This window comes from Thalassophryne amazonica, chromosome 2, assembly GCF_902500255.1.
Source record: "Thalassophryne amazonica chromosome 2, fThaAma1.1, whole genome shotgun sequence".
In the NCBI taxonomy this organism is placed as follows: Eukaryota; Metazoa; Chordata; class Actinopteri; order Batrachoidiformes; family Batrachoididae; genus Thalassophryne; species Thalassophryne amazonica.
This window is the reverse complement of record NC_047104.1, coordinates 65,668,609-65,686,379: the sequence shown is the minus strand read 5'-3', so window position 1 is coordinate 65,686,379 and position 17,771 is coordinate 65,668,609. Positions and strand designations below refer to the sequence as shown.

At 41.8% G+C, this 17,771-nt stretch overlaps 1 pseudogene; it reads left to right on the top strand.

The window, feature by feature from the left end:
• Positions 1-17,771, top strand: part of LOC117525143 — a 214,097-nt pseudogene that overhangs the window by 185,013 nt on the left and 11,313 nt on the right.

The following is a 17,771-nucleotide window of genomic DNA, read 5'->3' as shown; positions in this document are numbered from 1 at the left end:
AAATCCAGTTTCTGAAATTCCTTCAGAATGTGGAATATCTCACCAATCGGGACAAACATTTGTCAAGTTTTAATTTCTCATGAAGGATATATCAGAGTCAGAACAGGTTCTTGTATATTATTGCATTGGATCTCAGTGTCGCCCCCTGAAGCACATGGAGGATATTACAACTGTGACACATGAAAACGACTCAGAGGTTTTCCTTTTGTGTTTTTTTTTTTCTTCACATGCATCTTAATAGACCTGTCTTCATTTTATTTCATGTTCATTTTGTGTGTTAAAAGATACCAAAATGACCCAAAATACTATATACACTGGTCCTCACCTATATATCTGTCAGAACTCACATTAGCAGTACCACTTGAGTTGTGAGAGAACATCAGCTATGGCATTTTGGCCATGTGGCGTATTTTTCCACTTGTGATTCTGCATGCAGGTGCCTCGCGTTTTAGAGGACAAACTACTGGAAAAGGCTAAGGGGAAGCCCAAATTTCACCTGGCTGCATCAGATACATGGCTACTTTTGAGAAGTGGTGTTGGAGGAGTTGTCTGCCTGAGTGACTGCCATCCAGGACCTGGGGAGGTTCTGTCATGGGATGCATGCTGCCTGAATAGACTTGGAGTAGACAGCAAAAAGAAAATGATGCATTTATCCACCCACAATTGCATAAACCAAAACCTGGTGGTCATCTCTTTGCAAAACATGGCTGAATTATGATTTATTGAAATATTATTGCAGGTGAATAATTTGTTCATTGTAGAAATGTATATGTATACATTTCTTGACCCAGTGTGTGTGTTGCGGGGCTATAATCATTCTGAAATATGCAAATAATCTGATCCAAAATGCACTATGGAACAGATCTGGCTCCTTTGTGAAAGCTGCCAGGGCAAGTTTGACCAGGATCCAGTGTTTTGATCTGAATGGGTCCAACATGTGTTCAACCCGTGACCAGCAGAAACTTTTCAAACCCACGTCTTCTGAATTAAAGGGGACTAAGAGAAGCCTAAAATTCTCGTCATGTCCTGTGTAATGCCAGCTCCGATTTCTTCACCCTGTTTTAGATCTTTTGATGTTTTAGTTGTAACCAGAATGTGCATCTGTGCACAAACCACAGACAAATACATCAACAGACGTCTTCCATCACACATTTTTAACTGTTTGCAGGGTGATAAAGGAGGTGAGCGGGTACTGCAGAAGAAGTGGACCACCTTCCTGAAGGCTCAGCTCCTGTGTTCACTCCCTGATGATGGCTTCCCCTTCAACATCATACAGGACATGTTTGTCCAGAAGCCAATGGGAGACAGCTGGGAGAGCACAGTTTTCTATGGAGTCTTCACTTCCCAATGGTGAGAGACGAATGGATGTAACTGTGAAACACGCATGCTTTATCAAGTCAGACTTGTAGAGCTTTTGTGGTCACATCAGTTTTATATGCACATACACAGAAACTCGAATTTGGCTACATGTTCTTTGATCTCAGAACTCCAGCACATCTTCAGCCAGTTCACATTTAAAATCCACATCCTTGGAAAGTAAGTTTCTGTCTTCTTTCAGGATGGTCCTCCTGAAATTAGAACAGCTGTAATGAGGTCCAATTCTGGCTCGAGCAGCTTTGGTGTCTAATTAATACAGCCACATAATAAAGGCTTTAAGTGCCCCCTCTGCCCTCCTGTGCGAAGTGCCTGCTCCAGTTTTCCTTTTCAAACACCAACAACAGGAGGTATTGGGTAATGCTGAAGTGCTGTAAGGACTGGATCCTAAAACCTTTATATTTCTTCTTTTCTTTTACCACATTCATTAAAAAGCTTCTGGTCCACAAGGCTGAAGGGTAAGTTGTATCTGTATATAGTAGACTACTTTTCAGTGAATGGAACATTTTTACCCTAAGCATCAGCTTAGCTGTGATAGGGGGGTACTGTTTTCACTGGCGTGTATGTCTGTGGACAAGTTAATTCAAATCGATGGGACGGATTTCCTTCAGACTTGGTGGAAATGTTACTTAGATACAGATTTTGGAGTATTTTGGACAAAGGTCATGGTCAAAGAAAACATGTTGCAAAAATTAGCCTAGATCAGTGAGCTAAAGCATATCTTGATCAGCAAAATAATAGTGAGTGATAAGTATGAATGACTTCATGCTGAAGTCACAAATAGGTCATATGATGAAGTCATTAATTCAGTCATTCATAAAAAACACCATTATAGCGCATGTATATTCATGTTGTGTAGAGCGAGCAGGGTATGCAGCGGCCCTTTGATGCCTTTCATAGTGCATGTTACAGTTGAACATCAGATTCAAAATAGGGATTAACTCCACTTTTTAGTCCTTTTATTGACTATATAAGCACACCGCATGGACTACAACAGGGAATGTAAACATTTTTGTACATGATCACAGATACAAAGTGCAGAGCAGGTAGGAGGACAGAGTCGGACTTACCAATATGTAGACCTAGGTTTGTTTAACAGTCTGTGGCCTTGGACAAAACTCTTCATCTGCTTTGTCCCAGTCAACCCAACTGTAAATAGGTACCAGCTTTGCCAGGCGAAGTAACCTGGGATGGACTGGCGTCCTGTACAGGTGGAGTTGTAGACTCTCATCCACTTCAGGATATTGAACCCAGGGATAAGCACTGGCCCCAATGGTCCTCAGGGCTTGTATATGATTTGCTTCTTCTTCCTCTTTTTTACAGGTATAAAGGAGCATCAGGAAGCTCAGCAGTTTGTGCATTCACTATGGCTCAGGTGGAGAGAGCCTTCAGCGGGCGGTACCGAGAGGTTAACAGAGAAACGCAGCAGTGGTACACCTACAATCACCCTGTACCAGAGCCACGGCCTGGGGCGGTGAGTGCTGCTCTCTAATACAGCAAATGTCCTCAGGCAAGATCTATACCCCTAAATCGAGGACAGACATGGCCAGTGTTTTCTTGACCTGAACATGTTTTTTTAAATATGCAGTGTCTCCAGGGTATTTCATTCACAGACTATAGTATCTATCTTGAACAAATACTATGTAACATCACTCATAGGTTTTCTGACAAATGGGTTTGAAGCTCAAATGGAGTGGCTTCAGATGTCATCTTTGCAGTTTTTGACTGCTTAATTCTTGGCCAACCCATAATGGTGTTCTATTCCACAGAGCACCGTTCCTTAAAGTTTAATCCTAAATAGCAAATTGAGGAGCATTTTGAAGCATTGTAGTAACTTCTTGATCCATCTTTGTTGATCTTTAACAAACTTAGTATACATAGTAGTTACAGCCATCATCAGCACCAGTTTTGAAATTGGGGTGAAATTCTTGAGCTGTTCAAAAATTTCATTATAAGGAGGTGGTGGCGTAATGGTTTGCACGTTGGACTGGGATGCCAGTGAGACGGGTTCACTTCCCGATTGCAGCCAAGCTCTCAACTGGCACCTTGAACAGATGTGCAGGGAAGGAACGAGAGACACGTGCCGTGGGTCCTTCTGGAAATAACCTGATGATAAAATGCTTTCGTTAACTACCCATGTTAAATAATGAACTTCTTCTTCTTCTTCTTCCCAATTCACAAATTCATCATTAGTGCATAGTAACTTCCAGGTGTTTGTAGTCTTAACAGCTTCAATCATGTTTGAACACCCTTTAAATACGGTATTCCTGAGTACAGCTTGAAATTTGTTTAATCGAGCTCAATTCGGTTAAAAAATTGAAACAGAAGCAACATTTGTTATGGTCCTGGCGAGGGCGCAGGTCCTTACTTTTGTTTTTGGGTGAGTTTCCAGGTCTGCACTATGTAAGCCAGCCAGCTGCCAGAGCTGCATCCCATTTTTGCACTTTTTTGGATCGTGGGTGATCGTAATAGAATAGCACTCTGGGGTGTAGTATGGCAAAGATCTGCATTACCTAGGTGGGACTAATGAAGCCGGGACCGCCCCTATCTCGTAGTTGCCAAACAAGCTAAGACTAACAGAATAACGCTGGTTTGAGTGTTTGATTAATGAATTATATTATTTTGCAAGCTGGGAGGTGGTTTACTAAACTATAACTGGTGTATTGCCTCCATAGCACATCCAGTGTAGCTAATGTCACCAAGCTGTCAGTACCTGATAATCAGTGCTAATATACAAGTTAAATAATAGTAACGTTTCACTCAACAGAAATATTGCAATATGGACTTTTTGGGTGGTCCATAAATACAGTTAACAGCACAGGAACGCATATCACAAATATTTATAATAAAATTTGCAGAAAGGACAAATGAGGTCGAGTCCTCAACAGCTGGTGGCCACTGCCAGCAGTTAGCAGTGGCTACCTTGAGCTAGGACCAGAGCTGTCACTCAGAGCAACTATTGCCCGTGAGCATTCGCAACTTTATGGCTTAAAATGTCTGAAACTGATGAGCTGTATAAACATTTTTGGAGAACATGAATGGGGAAACTCACTCAAGTGTCGTAAAATGGTTTGTTGTACACGTGATTAATTCTGATCTAAATTTGGTCATTTTAACATAGGGATTGACTTGCTTTTGGTGCCAGCTTCAAATGGCCCTTCAAGGAACTGCAGATTTTGGCACTTCTGCATTGGTTTCCTTTTTCAGGATCTTGCTTGGTTACAAACTTACCATCTGTTTTCAGTACAGCTAATGATATTTATTATCTTTCAGAGGATGTGTATAATATGACCCCTTTTAACAGCCCATATAAATAAAACACTTTTTATATATCTGAGATGACTGAGGAACTTGTTTGTTCAAGACTGATTCTTCATCTCTAATTCACTCCCACACAGTGTATAACCAACCACGCCAGGCAAATGGGTATCCAGTCATCCTTACACATGCCTGATAAAGTCCTCAACTTTGTCAAAGACCATTTCCTGATGGACAGTGTGATACGCAGCGCTCCTCTGCTGCTGAAGGGCAGTGTGCGCTACACACAAATTGCTGTGCACAAGATCCAAGGCATGGAAAAAGCTTATGACGTCCTCTTCATCGGAACAGGTAGAATACAATTTGCAACTTTGATGATTAACAGGAAAGATACAGTGTGCATTTATGTAATATTCTTAAATGTAAACTGTCTACACAATCACTAAAAATAAATAAATATATATATTTATTTATCTATAATAAACATGTAGTCTGTTTGTGAAAACATGTAGAAGTTGCATTTTTCCTCCATCTTTCTATGTTTGTTGATTACTTGTCCTCTCATCCAGATGATGGGAAGCTACACAAAGCTGTCAGTGCCAACAACAAGATGCACATCATCGAGGAGATGATCCTGTTTTCGGAACCTCAGCCTGTGCAACATATCGAGCTCGACCCTCAGCGAGTAAGTCACATCTGCCCTCACTGTGTAAACAAGGTTTCATGTCATATCTTATTATAAAACATAATTACACCAGCTGTTACACAGCCAGAATTAATGTCACTTCCTTCTTCTGTGTCATCATATTTACTGATTTCATTGTCAAATTTATTCTCAAGCATTAAAAAAAAATGTGGCGTAAGAAAACAAGCTCCAATCTCACATATTTCTTTCCAACAGGGGGTCATTTCATTGAGGTTTGCTGAAAGTTATAGTGCCATCTGGAACAGACTTTATGAGCCTCTCCGGCGTGTTGCCCTGAGTTAAATTTCTCTGCTTTTCACTCTCAATTACAAAATGTGCTCTCCTTGCATCAGTCCCATCTAATTCCAGTAAAGTCTAAAATACTTTTTTTGGGGAGTATATTCTTGGATGCAAATATGAATATGGAATACTGAAAAACAGTCCACATTATGTTTATGTAGTACAGTGTTAAATGCAATCACATAAACATAACACTGTTGTTTTGGCTCAGAGTGTAGTTTTTATGTCTCAGTTTATATCATCCATGTCTCAGAGTCCTCCACCTTTGAGATGGAGTGATGCTTGGGAAGAGCTTATGGAGTCAGGAGGTCGCTGTGCTGATGTGTTTGGTGATGCTGACATCTTAGCAGGAGAGCGAAGTTCCAAGTCTTTGGGGTCCTGGTGCTTCATGTCTTACTGTATGGTTGTGAGACTTTAATGCTAACCAGTGACCTAAGGTAACGAGTAGATGTCTTTGGTCCGAGGTCTCTTTGGTGGGTCTTTGGGTACCACTGGAATGACTTTGTATCAAAGGAGCGGTTACTTAGGGAGACTCAGGAAACAAAGGAGACTGAGGAATATCACTTGCATTGTGAGGGATGTCAGCTTTGATGTTTTGGCCACATGGCCTGTTTCTCTTTGTATGATCCAGCATGCGGGTGTCTGACTGTTGAAGACCCCAGTGCCTGGGGAAAGCCAAGTGGACACCCACATTTCAGCTGGCTTTGGCAAATTGATGGTTACTTTCGAGAGTTGGGGTTACACTGGTTGTCTGCCTGGATGATTGCCATCCTGGCGTAGTGATTGTGGTGAAGCCTAATGCGCTTCATCTTGATTTAAAAAATGGATGTGTTGAATATTTACCAATGTGCTTTGGCACAGATATAACAGGGACTTAGTTAGCTCTGAAATACTGCAGCAGTCTCACGTGCACATCAGGGTTGCCTTGCATGTGGATTTTCATTTAGGCATCCATGTTAACAGATTAAACGTTACACACCACTTGCAGACACACCCCAGATGCGTGTGGTGCGTCACGTGTACTGCACCCCACTAGAGAATAGACTCGCTGCCTGTTTTTTTCACACATGCTGCAAGCAGCACACAACTGAAATAATGACAAAAATGTTCTCTACACAATAATTTTGACATCAAACAGCAACTATTTAAAATAAAAATAGAAATATAAAAAAATATTTAACACAGTGTTGTCCAAGGACTCTTGAAAGGGCCAAAAAGGTGCAGGTTTTCTTTGTAACCACTGATTCCATCAGCTGATTTCACTGATTAACATCACTTTGGACAGATGTTCATCAGTGAAACCACTTGGTAGAGTCAGTGGTTGCAAAGAAACTCTGCACCTTTTGGGCCTTTCCTGGAATGTCTTTGGACAACACTGTGTTAACACTAGGGTTGAGCCGGATACTCGTTTTAGACGAGTATCCGGTACGGATAAAGCATTTTTGACGAGCACGAGCATGATCTGAATAAAACTCATCAATATCTGTGCTTGTGCTGAAGAAAAATTCTCATTGGTTAACTGACTGTCTTCATGCTCTGTGATTGGCCAGTCACACACAGCGCCCGCTCCTCCCAACATAGACACATCTGTCTGCAGCCTCTCGCACGCATACACATACACACACACAGACAGGATCTCTCTGTGTGCTTGGCTGGATTCTGCCTCACGTTGCTCTCTCAGTACTCTTTAAGTTTTCTTCAGCTCGCCTCTTTTTCGGTTTGTCTAATATTTAAAGTTACTTGGTGAACTTGTTTCATATCGTACACGGTGCTTTTGACAAGACAGAGCTGAAAACGGCTCGTGTCGCGTCAGTCACTGCCTCCACTCTGGTCGGGTTTTATTTATTTATCTTCGTTTTGTTGGTGAAATAAAGTCAGTTAGAAAACTTTGCTCGTACTGAACGCGGTGCTTTTGAGAAGAATGCATTGAGTAAGGCTGACATATTATTTCCCTGTTTGCCATTACTGGATGTTTGCATGAATCACCAAGTTCACACAGATCATTAAAAAATAAACAGTCTTACAGACCACTTACACACAGACACACATATAGCTGAACACACAAAGTCGCCTATATTAATGTATTTATTGTAAATGGCTGCATGCAGTATCTGACACTTTATCACTGCAGTTCATAAAAATAAATTGGTCAGCCGAAGAACCTCTCTCTCTCCCTCTCACAGTCACTCAGTCACACACACATGCACACACACACACACACACACACACACACACACACACACACACACACACACACACACACACACACACACACACACACACACACACACACACACACACACTTAATCAATATTGTTTAACTTTGTATGGAAAAAATGCCAAGAACATTAGGTAGTACAAATAAATAAATAATTGAGAAAAAAAATCACAGTTTGATCATTAAAAAAAACAAAGTTGTGTTGCGTATGACAACTCTTGTTCATGGATACTTAGTAGTTCATAATTTCCTACTACATTGAATGTCAATTCTGACGCTGTTCTGTTATTCATTTATACACTTAAGAATGTTCATGTTCCGAGTTCAAAATAGACAATAAACAATAAATATAGCAACTTCTGATCAATCATCTCAATTTCAGACTTAAAATAATGTACTGATTTAAGCCCCACCCATTTTGGGTTAAACCACACCCACTTACTGTTTAGACCCCGCCCACTACGAGTACAGCTACGGATACAGATAATTTAGATGGCTGAACAGGTACAGATACAGATACGAGGTCTGTCAATAAAGTAACGGTCCTTTTTATTTTTTTTCAAAAACTATATGGATTTCATTCATATGTTTTACGTCAGACATGCTTGAACCCTCGTGCGCATGCGTGAGTTTTTCCACGCCTGTCGGTGACGTCATTCGCCTGTGAGCACGCCTTGGGAAGGAGTGGTCCCGCCCCTTCGTCGGATTTTCATTGTCTGGAAATGGCGGAATGAAAAGGACTTTTTTTCCATCAGAATATTTTCAGAAGCTGTTATTGACTGGCACCTGGAAACCATTCGAAAAATTTATCTGGCTTTCGGTGAAAATTTTACAGGCTTCACAGAGAATAAGGACTGTTACTACAGCTTTAAGGACCCCTTTAAGGACGCTCGGCACACCGCGTTCCGACGACGCGGCACAAGCCACCGGACCATTTCTAAACGGATGGCTCTGTGGATACGAGACCGTCATGTGCTCTTTCTCTGGTTATCACAAGAGCTGGACATCACCCATTTTCCGGCATATTTCACTTTTAACAAGAGATTTTGTCATGGAAAGCCGCGCGGAGGCTTCGCGTGTAAAGACCGATTCGCTTTGGAAGCGAGACAAAGGAACACCTCCGTTTTGGCGTGTCAGAGGACAAGTTTGGACATGTCCAGCTCGCCACAATTTCTCTGATACTTACTGGACTGGTAAGCATTGAAAGCCGAGATAGACATAGCCGAGAACAACCAACATTTACCCTCTTTTAAGAGTTTGATAATCCTCTCCTTTGTTTCAGTTGACATCTCTCGTGTTGGAGCCATGATTCATGTCAGTCCACTTGGTGCAACAGCTCTCCAAGGTGTGTTCACTCCTTTTTAGATGCAGACTAACGAGCAGATCTGATTTGATGCAGGTGTTAGTTTTGGGGATGAAAGTTTACAGGGTGATTCCATAATTTATTCCTCAGAATTGAGTGAGTCCATATTTTTTTTCCCTCTGCTTGGTCTAAAAAAGTAACCGTTACTGACTGCCACAATTATTTTTCCTGATTTCTTATAGTGTTTCTTAAAGCCAGAAAGTTGCCATTTGAAATGACTTTAGTTTTGTGTCATGTCTGTGATCTGCTTTTTTTCTACAAAATTAAACAACTGAATGAACATCCTCCAAGGCCGGTGATTCCATAATTTTTGCCAGGGGTTGTAGTTCTGGAATTGTTCCTCAGTAAAGTAATTGCAGTGGTGAGTAATATTTAAAAAAAAAACAATCCGGATCTATATTATATTCAATGTTATGAGATTTATGTTCAGAGTAATCAAAAATATTTAAGTCAAGCTCCTGTGCAGAAGTAAATTGGAAAGAATCAGTTCACATCATAAAAAAGTTGTAATCCACAAGCCAAAAAATGTGACTAAATAAAGTCTAACTGTTTGATATACATGATATAAATTTTCTCAAATGTTGTCCCATAACAAAAGGAAAACAAAAGAAAACAAAAATCATAGCAAAACTCACTCCAAATAAGCGATAAAGAACCAATAAGGAACATATTCCTCCTTAAGTAGCAGTCACTTAAAAATATCCAAGTCCGAAAGCTCTCGTATCATCATGGCTCTTACTTCCTACGGAGGTCCATTTAATTTAGTCCACACTTTACAGTTCCTGGTCCAGGTCGCTTGTATGTTTGTTATTGTTGTTTTCGAAGGACTCTGGCTTGTCTTGCTATCTCTACATTTTTCTTTATCACATGTTCATTTACATACACTTCAGTTCCTCTCAACTTTTTTTGTTTGCCTTAACAATTTGTTCTTAAACTTCCTGTTCCCAAACCAGATAATAATAACCGGTTTCGACATTCTGTCTTTTCTTGAAATTGAATGGCAGTCTGCAGTATCACTACTATTAAAGTGTAGGTGACACCAGAAAAGATGTACAAATAAGCAGTAAAAATGATGAAATGTTGATATTTTAAAAATCCTGAACAATAAAAGTCGATAAGTGCGCAGGTGAAAGATAAACAACAGCTGTCTGACGCCTGCGCTCTGTTTCAGCCCTCAGCCGTGGCCATAGTGTTGCTACGTCATCACGAGAACGGGAGCTGCTGATTCAAGCCCAGATCAATTGTAAACACAGCGGAGGTTGAGCTGTTTGCGAATGATTTTTTTTCTAGTGTGGAGCTTTTTTTTTTTTTAAAGTCCAGTCTGAAGGTGATTCTGAAGAAGCTGTGTGGAATACAGCCTTATGGTTTTGAGCCTTATTTAGATGACAATAAGAGAGACTAAACCTTGGAGTAAGACCTTCATTCTGACAACAGTGACAATTTTGGCAGAATTCAGAACACAGAATGGTGATTATGAAATGAATAAATAATGCAGGTGATTTCGGCATGAGGGTGGAGGTTATAAACTTTTTTTTTTGCCAGCTCTTTGGTCATAATCAGCTGATTAAAAAATAGTTTGTTTTACTATCTGTGACATCAGAAAAAAGTGATGAGGAATTTTTTTTTATTTATGTTTTTTTCTTAGAAACAGGTACATACATTTCAAATCTGAAAAATGACACGAGGGACTGAAAATATCAGCTATTTTTAAAATAAATATTGTTTCCTTCTTGAATACAGTTAATGTACTGTAAATTAGTAGCATAACATGTTATTATTAAATATTAAAACCATTCACACAAGGAGTGAAGAAAAGTACATTTCTCACACTGTCAGTTTGGTGCTAGGTTACAGCGCCGGCACAGGTGTAATCCGTTAATTGCGTCTGATGATTCGAGTCTCTGCTGTACCGATCCAGGGCCGGCACAGTCAGGTACAGGTGTAATCCCTTGATTGCGTCTGCGGTTGATGGTTTGAGAGTCTGCTGTAAATGGAAGCGTCCTCTTCCACCGTGGGCCGCAAGTTGAATGACAAGTTGAAAGACTTGCAGCAGCTCATCTGTACGTCTCAGTCTGCACGCAATAAAATTATCCCACGATCCACAAAACAATAAAATAAAATAATGTGAAAATACTCAGTTTTGCCTCCATGTGGATTGGAGAAGCCGCAGACACAATATAAGTCCACCTGTCAATCAAAAGGATTCTACCAGCAGGAATTAACCATTGTGACACGTATTACACCGTACAGCACCGACCCGAACCACTCAGTGAGAACAGGACTGTCAGTAGCCTATAAAAATCCATAAATTAATCCATAAATTAATGGGACTATTAAGTTAATGGTTCTCAGGCTGATGTCACTTCTTCCTTCTTCTCCAATGTCCGGACTCACTCGGAAGCTCCTGGTTTTTAGTGGTGCGCAGTTCAAAATCTGAATATTTATCTCTTCAGTAACTGCGCACCAAGAAAGGATGAATTTCAAACTGTTGTTTAAAGGACATGTCACGCCAAAATCCTAACAATTAAGATTTAGGCTGTTAGTGACCATCCGATGATCCACCGGGATTACCTTATGCACTTCTGTGACCGGTTTCAAAGTATACGGCATTCGCAGCAAACAGTTATGGAGGCATCTGAAAACAAAGTACTCACGAGTACTTTGTTTTCAGTACTCAGGCCTATTCAAAGATGTCAGTCTGTCAAACCGACAGAAGTCTTCAGTTTGGGTCTTATTAACATCAGATCTTTGTCCTCAAAATCCCTGTTGATTAACAATCTAATTATGGATCATCATTTGGACATGATTGGGTTATGTGAAACCTGGCTCAAACCCACAGCTGTTCTTCCTCTGAATGAGGCCTGCCCACCAGGGTACACATTCAGTCACATGTCTTGTTGTGCGAAGCAAGGCGGGGGTGTTGCTTTTATCTATAAATCCAAGTTTACCTTCTTGACTGTCGGGGGGCATAAATATAATTCGTTTGAGCATCTGACTCTCCGCTCTGCCCATGATGCTACATATTGTCAGGGTCAGAAGTATGGAAATCAGTCATGCCATGTTGTCACTGTTTATAGGCCTCCTGGCCCATATTCTGAATTTTTAGATGAATTTGGTGCATTCATCTCTAGCCTGTCAGCTAGCGTGGACAACATTTTGATTATTGGTGATTTTAATATTCACATAAATAAGCCCTTTGATCCCCTTTGCAAGTCATTTATGGAACTTGTGGATGCGCTGGGATTCCACCAATGTATTCAGGATTCAACACATACTAGTGGAAATACCCTTGATCTGGTACTCACACGTGGCCTTGCTGTCACAAACATTGACATTTTGCCTCTTGCCTCGGTGATCTCTGACCACTCATTTGTTAGGTGTGCATTTATGTTGCCGCGCCTAGTGGATCAAAAGCCTTGTCTTTCTTTGCGGCGACGCATTACTCCTTCAATTATGATAGAACTCGAAGCCAGACTGCCTGAAATTTTAGCCTCAGGGTTAGAGAATATTCAATCAGTAGATAGTCTTGCGGATGGCTTGAACTCAGCGCTCAAGGCCACACTGGACAAGGTTGCGCCTCCTCTCTTGAGGACACGCCTTCCCAAGGCATACTCACCTTGGTTTAATGGTTACCTGCGTGACCTTAGGCAGAAGGCTCGAGGTTTTGAACGGAAATGGCGTAGTTCTAAGTTAGAGGTATTCCATCTTGCATGGCGAGATGCTGTCTTGGATTATAAGCAGGCACTACTGGCTACAAAGCGTGCCTATTATTCTGATTTGATTAATAAAAATAAGCATAATTCCAAGTTTTTGTTTGAAACTGTAGCACTTCTTATTCATGGACAGCCACCTGTTATTCACTCTCCTTTCTCAGCACAGGACTTCTTGGATTACTTCGAGAAGAAAATTGAGGATATTAGGTTGAGTATATCTCAGCAGGCTTTGGCCCAACCACTGCATACTGCTGTGGAGGTGGATGCGCCCACTGAGGTGGTATCCAGATTTACAGATTTTGATGGTATCTCGCTAGGCGCATTGACGAAGCTCGTGACGTCTACTAAAAGCACAACCTGTTTAATTGATCCTATACCAACAAAACTGTTTAAGGACCTGTGGCCCATTCTTGGACCAACTGTGCTGGAAATTATAAATCTCTCATTAACTTCTGGATCTGTTCCTAAGTGTTTTAAGTCTGCAGTGATCAAACCATTACTTAAAAAATCTAATCTCGACCCGAGTGTATTGAAGAATTATAGACCGATATCAAATCTGTCATTTTGTTCTAAAATCCTGGAAAAAGTGGTCTTGCGACAGCTCGTGGACTACCTCACTGAGAATAATCTTTTTGAGCCACTGCAGTCTGCTTTTAGAAAATTTCACTCCACAGAGACAGCACTTACTAAAGTAGTGAATGACCTTTTGCGAGCAATGGACTCGGATATCACTACGGTCCTGGTGCTGCTGGATCTTAGTGCTGCATTTGACACTGTGGATTACCATATTCTACTCAATAGGCTGGAGAATCACTTTGGGATTACTGGAACTGCTCTTGCATGGTTGACGTCGTACCTGTCCATTCGTTCCTACTGTGTATTGTGTAATGGAACCTCCTCCCATCGTAGAGACATGAAGTTTGGAGTTCCTCAGGGATCCGTTTTGGGCCCCTTGCTTTTTTCTCTTTATGTAGCACCCCTTGGGAATATATTGCGGCGTTTTGGGATTCCCTTTCATTGCTATGCTGATGACACTCAATTGTATATGCCAATAACTGCTGGTAATCTTACTCACATAAAATCCTTGGAAGATTGTCTTGCATCAGTAAGAAGTTGGATGTCTAGTAACTTCCTACTTTTAAATTCTGATAAGACTGAAGTTATGGTTTTTGGTCCAGCGAGATATCGGCATCAATTTGATCAGCTAGCATTTAGCTTAGTTCCGTGTGTTATACATCATACGGATAAAGTGAGGAACCTTGGAGTAATTTTTGATCCTGCGTTGTCCTTTGATCTCCACATTAGAGACATTACAAGGACTGCCTTCTTCCATTTGCGAAATATAGCGAGGATTCGTCCTATTCTGTCTATGGCAGATGCTGAGACTTTGATTCATGCGTTTGTCTCTTCTAGATTGGACTCTTGTAATGCTCTATTCTCTGGATTACCGCAGTCCAGGATCAGGGGTCTTCAATTGGTTCAGAATGCTGCTGCCAGACTTTTGACTTGGAGCAGAAAGTTTGACCACATTACGCCAATCTTGGCGTCCCTGCACTGGCTTCCTGTTTCTGCAAGATCGGATTTTAAAGTACTGATTTTAGTTTATAAAATTGTTCATGGACTTGCACCTCCCTATCTGGCTGACTTGATAAGCCCCTATGTACCAGCTCGGGCCCTGCGTTCTCAGGGTGCAGGACTTCTGTGTGTTCCCAGGGTGAATAAAAAGTCTGCCGGTCACAGAGCTTTTTCCTATCGTGCCCCAGCTCTGTGGAACGATCTGCCGGCACACATTCGGCAGTCGGACACTGTGGAGACCTTTAAATCACGTTTAAAGACTCATTTATTTTCCCTGTTTTATCATTAGTGTTATGATGTGTTTTTAATCTTCTATTCTTTTACTGCTGTCTTTCTTTTATGGTTGTTTTTATTGTGTTTTAAATTTTAATTGTTTTTTATGTTGTGAAGCGCCTTGAGACGATTTTGTCGTGAATTGGCGCTATATAAATTAATAAATTTGAATTTGAATTTACTTTGAGTGTTTCCGACAATTGACGTCGCAACTGGAAGCATCCCAGCGTGCGCTTCAATGGAATGTAGCTGATAACGTTAAGAACGGAGGCACAAATTCATTCCAAAGTTTACATAAGTGTGATGTTGTGTTATGATGACTTATTTTTAAATGAAAACTGTTCATTTTGATGCAGTCAAATGAAGGAAATCAGTGAAGGTTTCTGTGCACCTGCATGGCCTTGAGTCAGAAACGCAGCCTGTCAATAACCATCTCTGCTCCAGGTTCAGCTTGGTGCACGATTAATTGTGAGTGTTATCAATAAAATATAAAAACACATCTGCCGCCGGGGGAACGAGCAGCAGCAGTGCACACATATACACACACACACACACACACACACACACACACGCACACTCCAGCTCCTCAAAGCCCCAAAAAAATTTGTACAAAAGACAACAAAAGGGGTAAAATGCTGAACATGCCAGACTCATCGTGTTGTATTGTTTTCCAAATGTAAACTCCAGACGAACACGATCGTGGCACGTTAAATAACGTCCATTAATTCCTGGAAATAATGTATTCTCACTTTTTCCAGTGTACAAATCCATCTCTGTGTCCAGGCAGTCTGTTAAAAACAGTGTCAGCTGTGCCGATCTCCATGTACACAGCTTCAGTAAACAGCAGTAAAATCACCAGTGTAACACTAACACTGGTGGTGTTAATTTAACACTACATATGGTCCTACTCTGGCCAGAGTGGAACAGTGCCTAAGGAGTGGCAAACTGGGGTGGTGGTCCCCATATTTAAAAAGGGGGACCAGAGAGTATGTGCCAACTACAGGGGCATCACACTACTTACCCTCCCTGGTAAAGTCTACTCCAGGATGCTGGAAAGGAGGGTTTGGCCGATAGTCAAACCTCTGATTGAAGAGGAACAGTGCGGGTTCCGTCCTGGTTGTGGAACAACCAACCAGCTCTTCACTCTCACAAGGATCCTGGAAGAGGCCGGGGAATATACCCATCCAGTCTACATGTGTTTTGTGGACTTGGAGAAGGCGTGTGATTGGGTACCCCAAGAGATACCCTGGGAGGTGCTGTGGGAGTATGGAGTGAGGGGGGCCCTTCTCAGGGCCATCCAATCTCTGTACTCATAAAGCGAGAGCTGTGTTTAGGTGCTCAGCAGTAAGTCGGACCCGTTTCCGGTGGAGGTTGGCCTCCGCCAGGGCTGCGTCTTGTCACCAATCCTGTTTGTGATATTCATGGACAGGATATCGAGGGGTAGTTGGGGGGGGGTTCCGGTTTGGTGGACTCAGGGTCTTATCACTGCTTTTTGCAGATGATGTGGTCCTGTTGGCTTCATCAGCATGTGACCTCCAACACTCACTGGATCAGTTCGCAGCCGAGTGTGAAGCGGCTGGGATGAGGATCAGCACCTCTAAATCTGAGGCCATGGTTCTCAGCAGGAAACTGATGGATTGCCTACTCCGGGTAGGGAATACGACCTTGCCCCAGGTGAAGGAGTTCAAGTACCTCGGGGTCTTGTTCACAAATGAGGGGCAATAGAGCGTGAGATTGGCCGGAGAATCGGTGCAGCAGGGGCGGTGTTGCAGTCGCTCTACCGTACTGTTGTGATGAAAAGGGAGCTGAGCCAAAAGGCGAAGCTCTTGATCTACTGGTCAGTCTTCATTCCTACTCTCACCTATGGTCATGAGGGTTGGGTCATGACCGAAAGAACTAGATCGCAGCTACAAGCGCCCAAAATGGGCTTCCTTAGGAGGGTGACTGGTGTCTCCCTTAGAGATAGGGTGAGAAGTTCGGTCATCCGTGGGGAGCTCGGACTAGAGCCACTGTTCCTTCGCATTGAAAGGAGCCAGCCAAGGTGTGCGCCTTCCTAGGGAGGTGTTTCAGGCACGTCCACCTGGGAGGGAGACCTGGGAAAGACACAGGACTAGGTGGAGAGATTATATCTCCACATTGGCCTGGGAACGCCTCAGGATCCCCTAGTCAGAGGTGGTCAGTGTGGCATGGGAGAGTGAAGTCTGGGGTCCCCTGCTAGAGCTGTTACCCCCGCGACCCCGATCTCAGATAAGCGGTTGAAGATAAGATGAAATGAGATGAGATGTGCGGAGACACTTACAATCATGAGTACTTTTATGTGGTCTTACTAACTGGGACGTTAAAAAATGTGAGACATGTCCTTTAATTTTATTCCTAAATACTCAAAAAAAATTACATATCGTATCGCCTACACTTTAACATGGATGTCCTTGGGAGAAAAAAAAATTGAATGACCTGTTGCTCCAGTGAGTGAATTTCTCCTGGTGTGTCCTCTTCAACACAGGCACCACTGCCCACAGCTGTGGCCCTGGCATACAGTAGTGTTCAGAATAATAGTAGTGCTATGTGACTAAAAAGATTAATCCAGATTTTGAGTATATTTCTTATTGTTACATGGGAAACAAGGTACCAGTAGATTCAGTAGATTCTCACAAATCCAACAAGACCAAGCCTTCATGATATGCACACTCTTAAGGCTATGAAATCGGGCTATTAGTAAAAAAAAAAGTAGAAAAGGGGGTGTTCACAATAATAGTAGTGTGGCATTCAGTCAGTGAGTTCGTCAATTTTGTGGAACAAACAGGTGTTGTCCCATAGTTAAGGATGAAGCCAGCACCTGTTGAACATGCTTTTCTCTTTGAAAGCCTGAGGAAAAAGCGGACGTTCAAGACATTGTTCAGAAGAACAGTGCAGTTTGATTAAAAAGTTGATTGGAGAGGGGAAAAGTTATACGCAGGTGAAAAAAATTATAGGCTGTTCATCTACAATGATCTCCAATGCTTTAAAATGGAC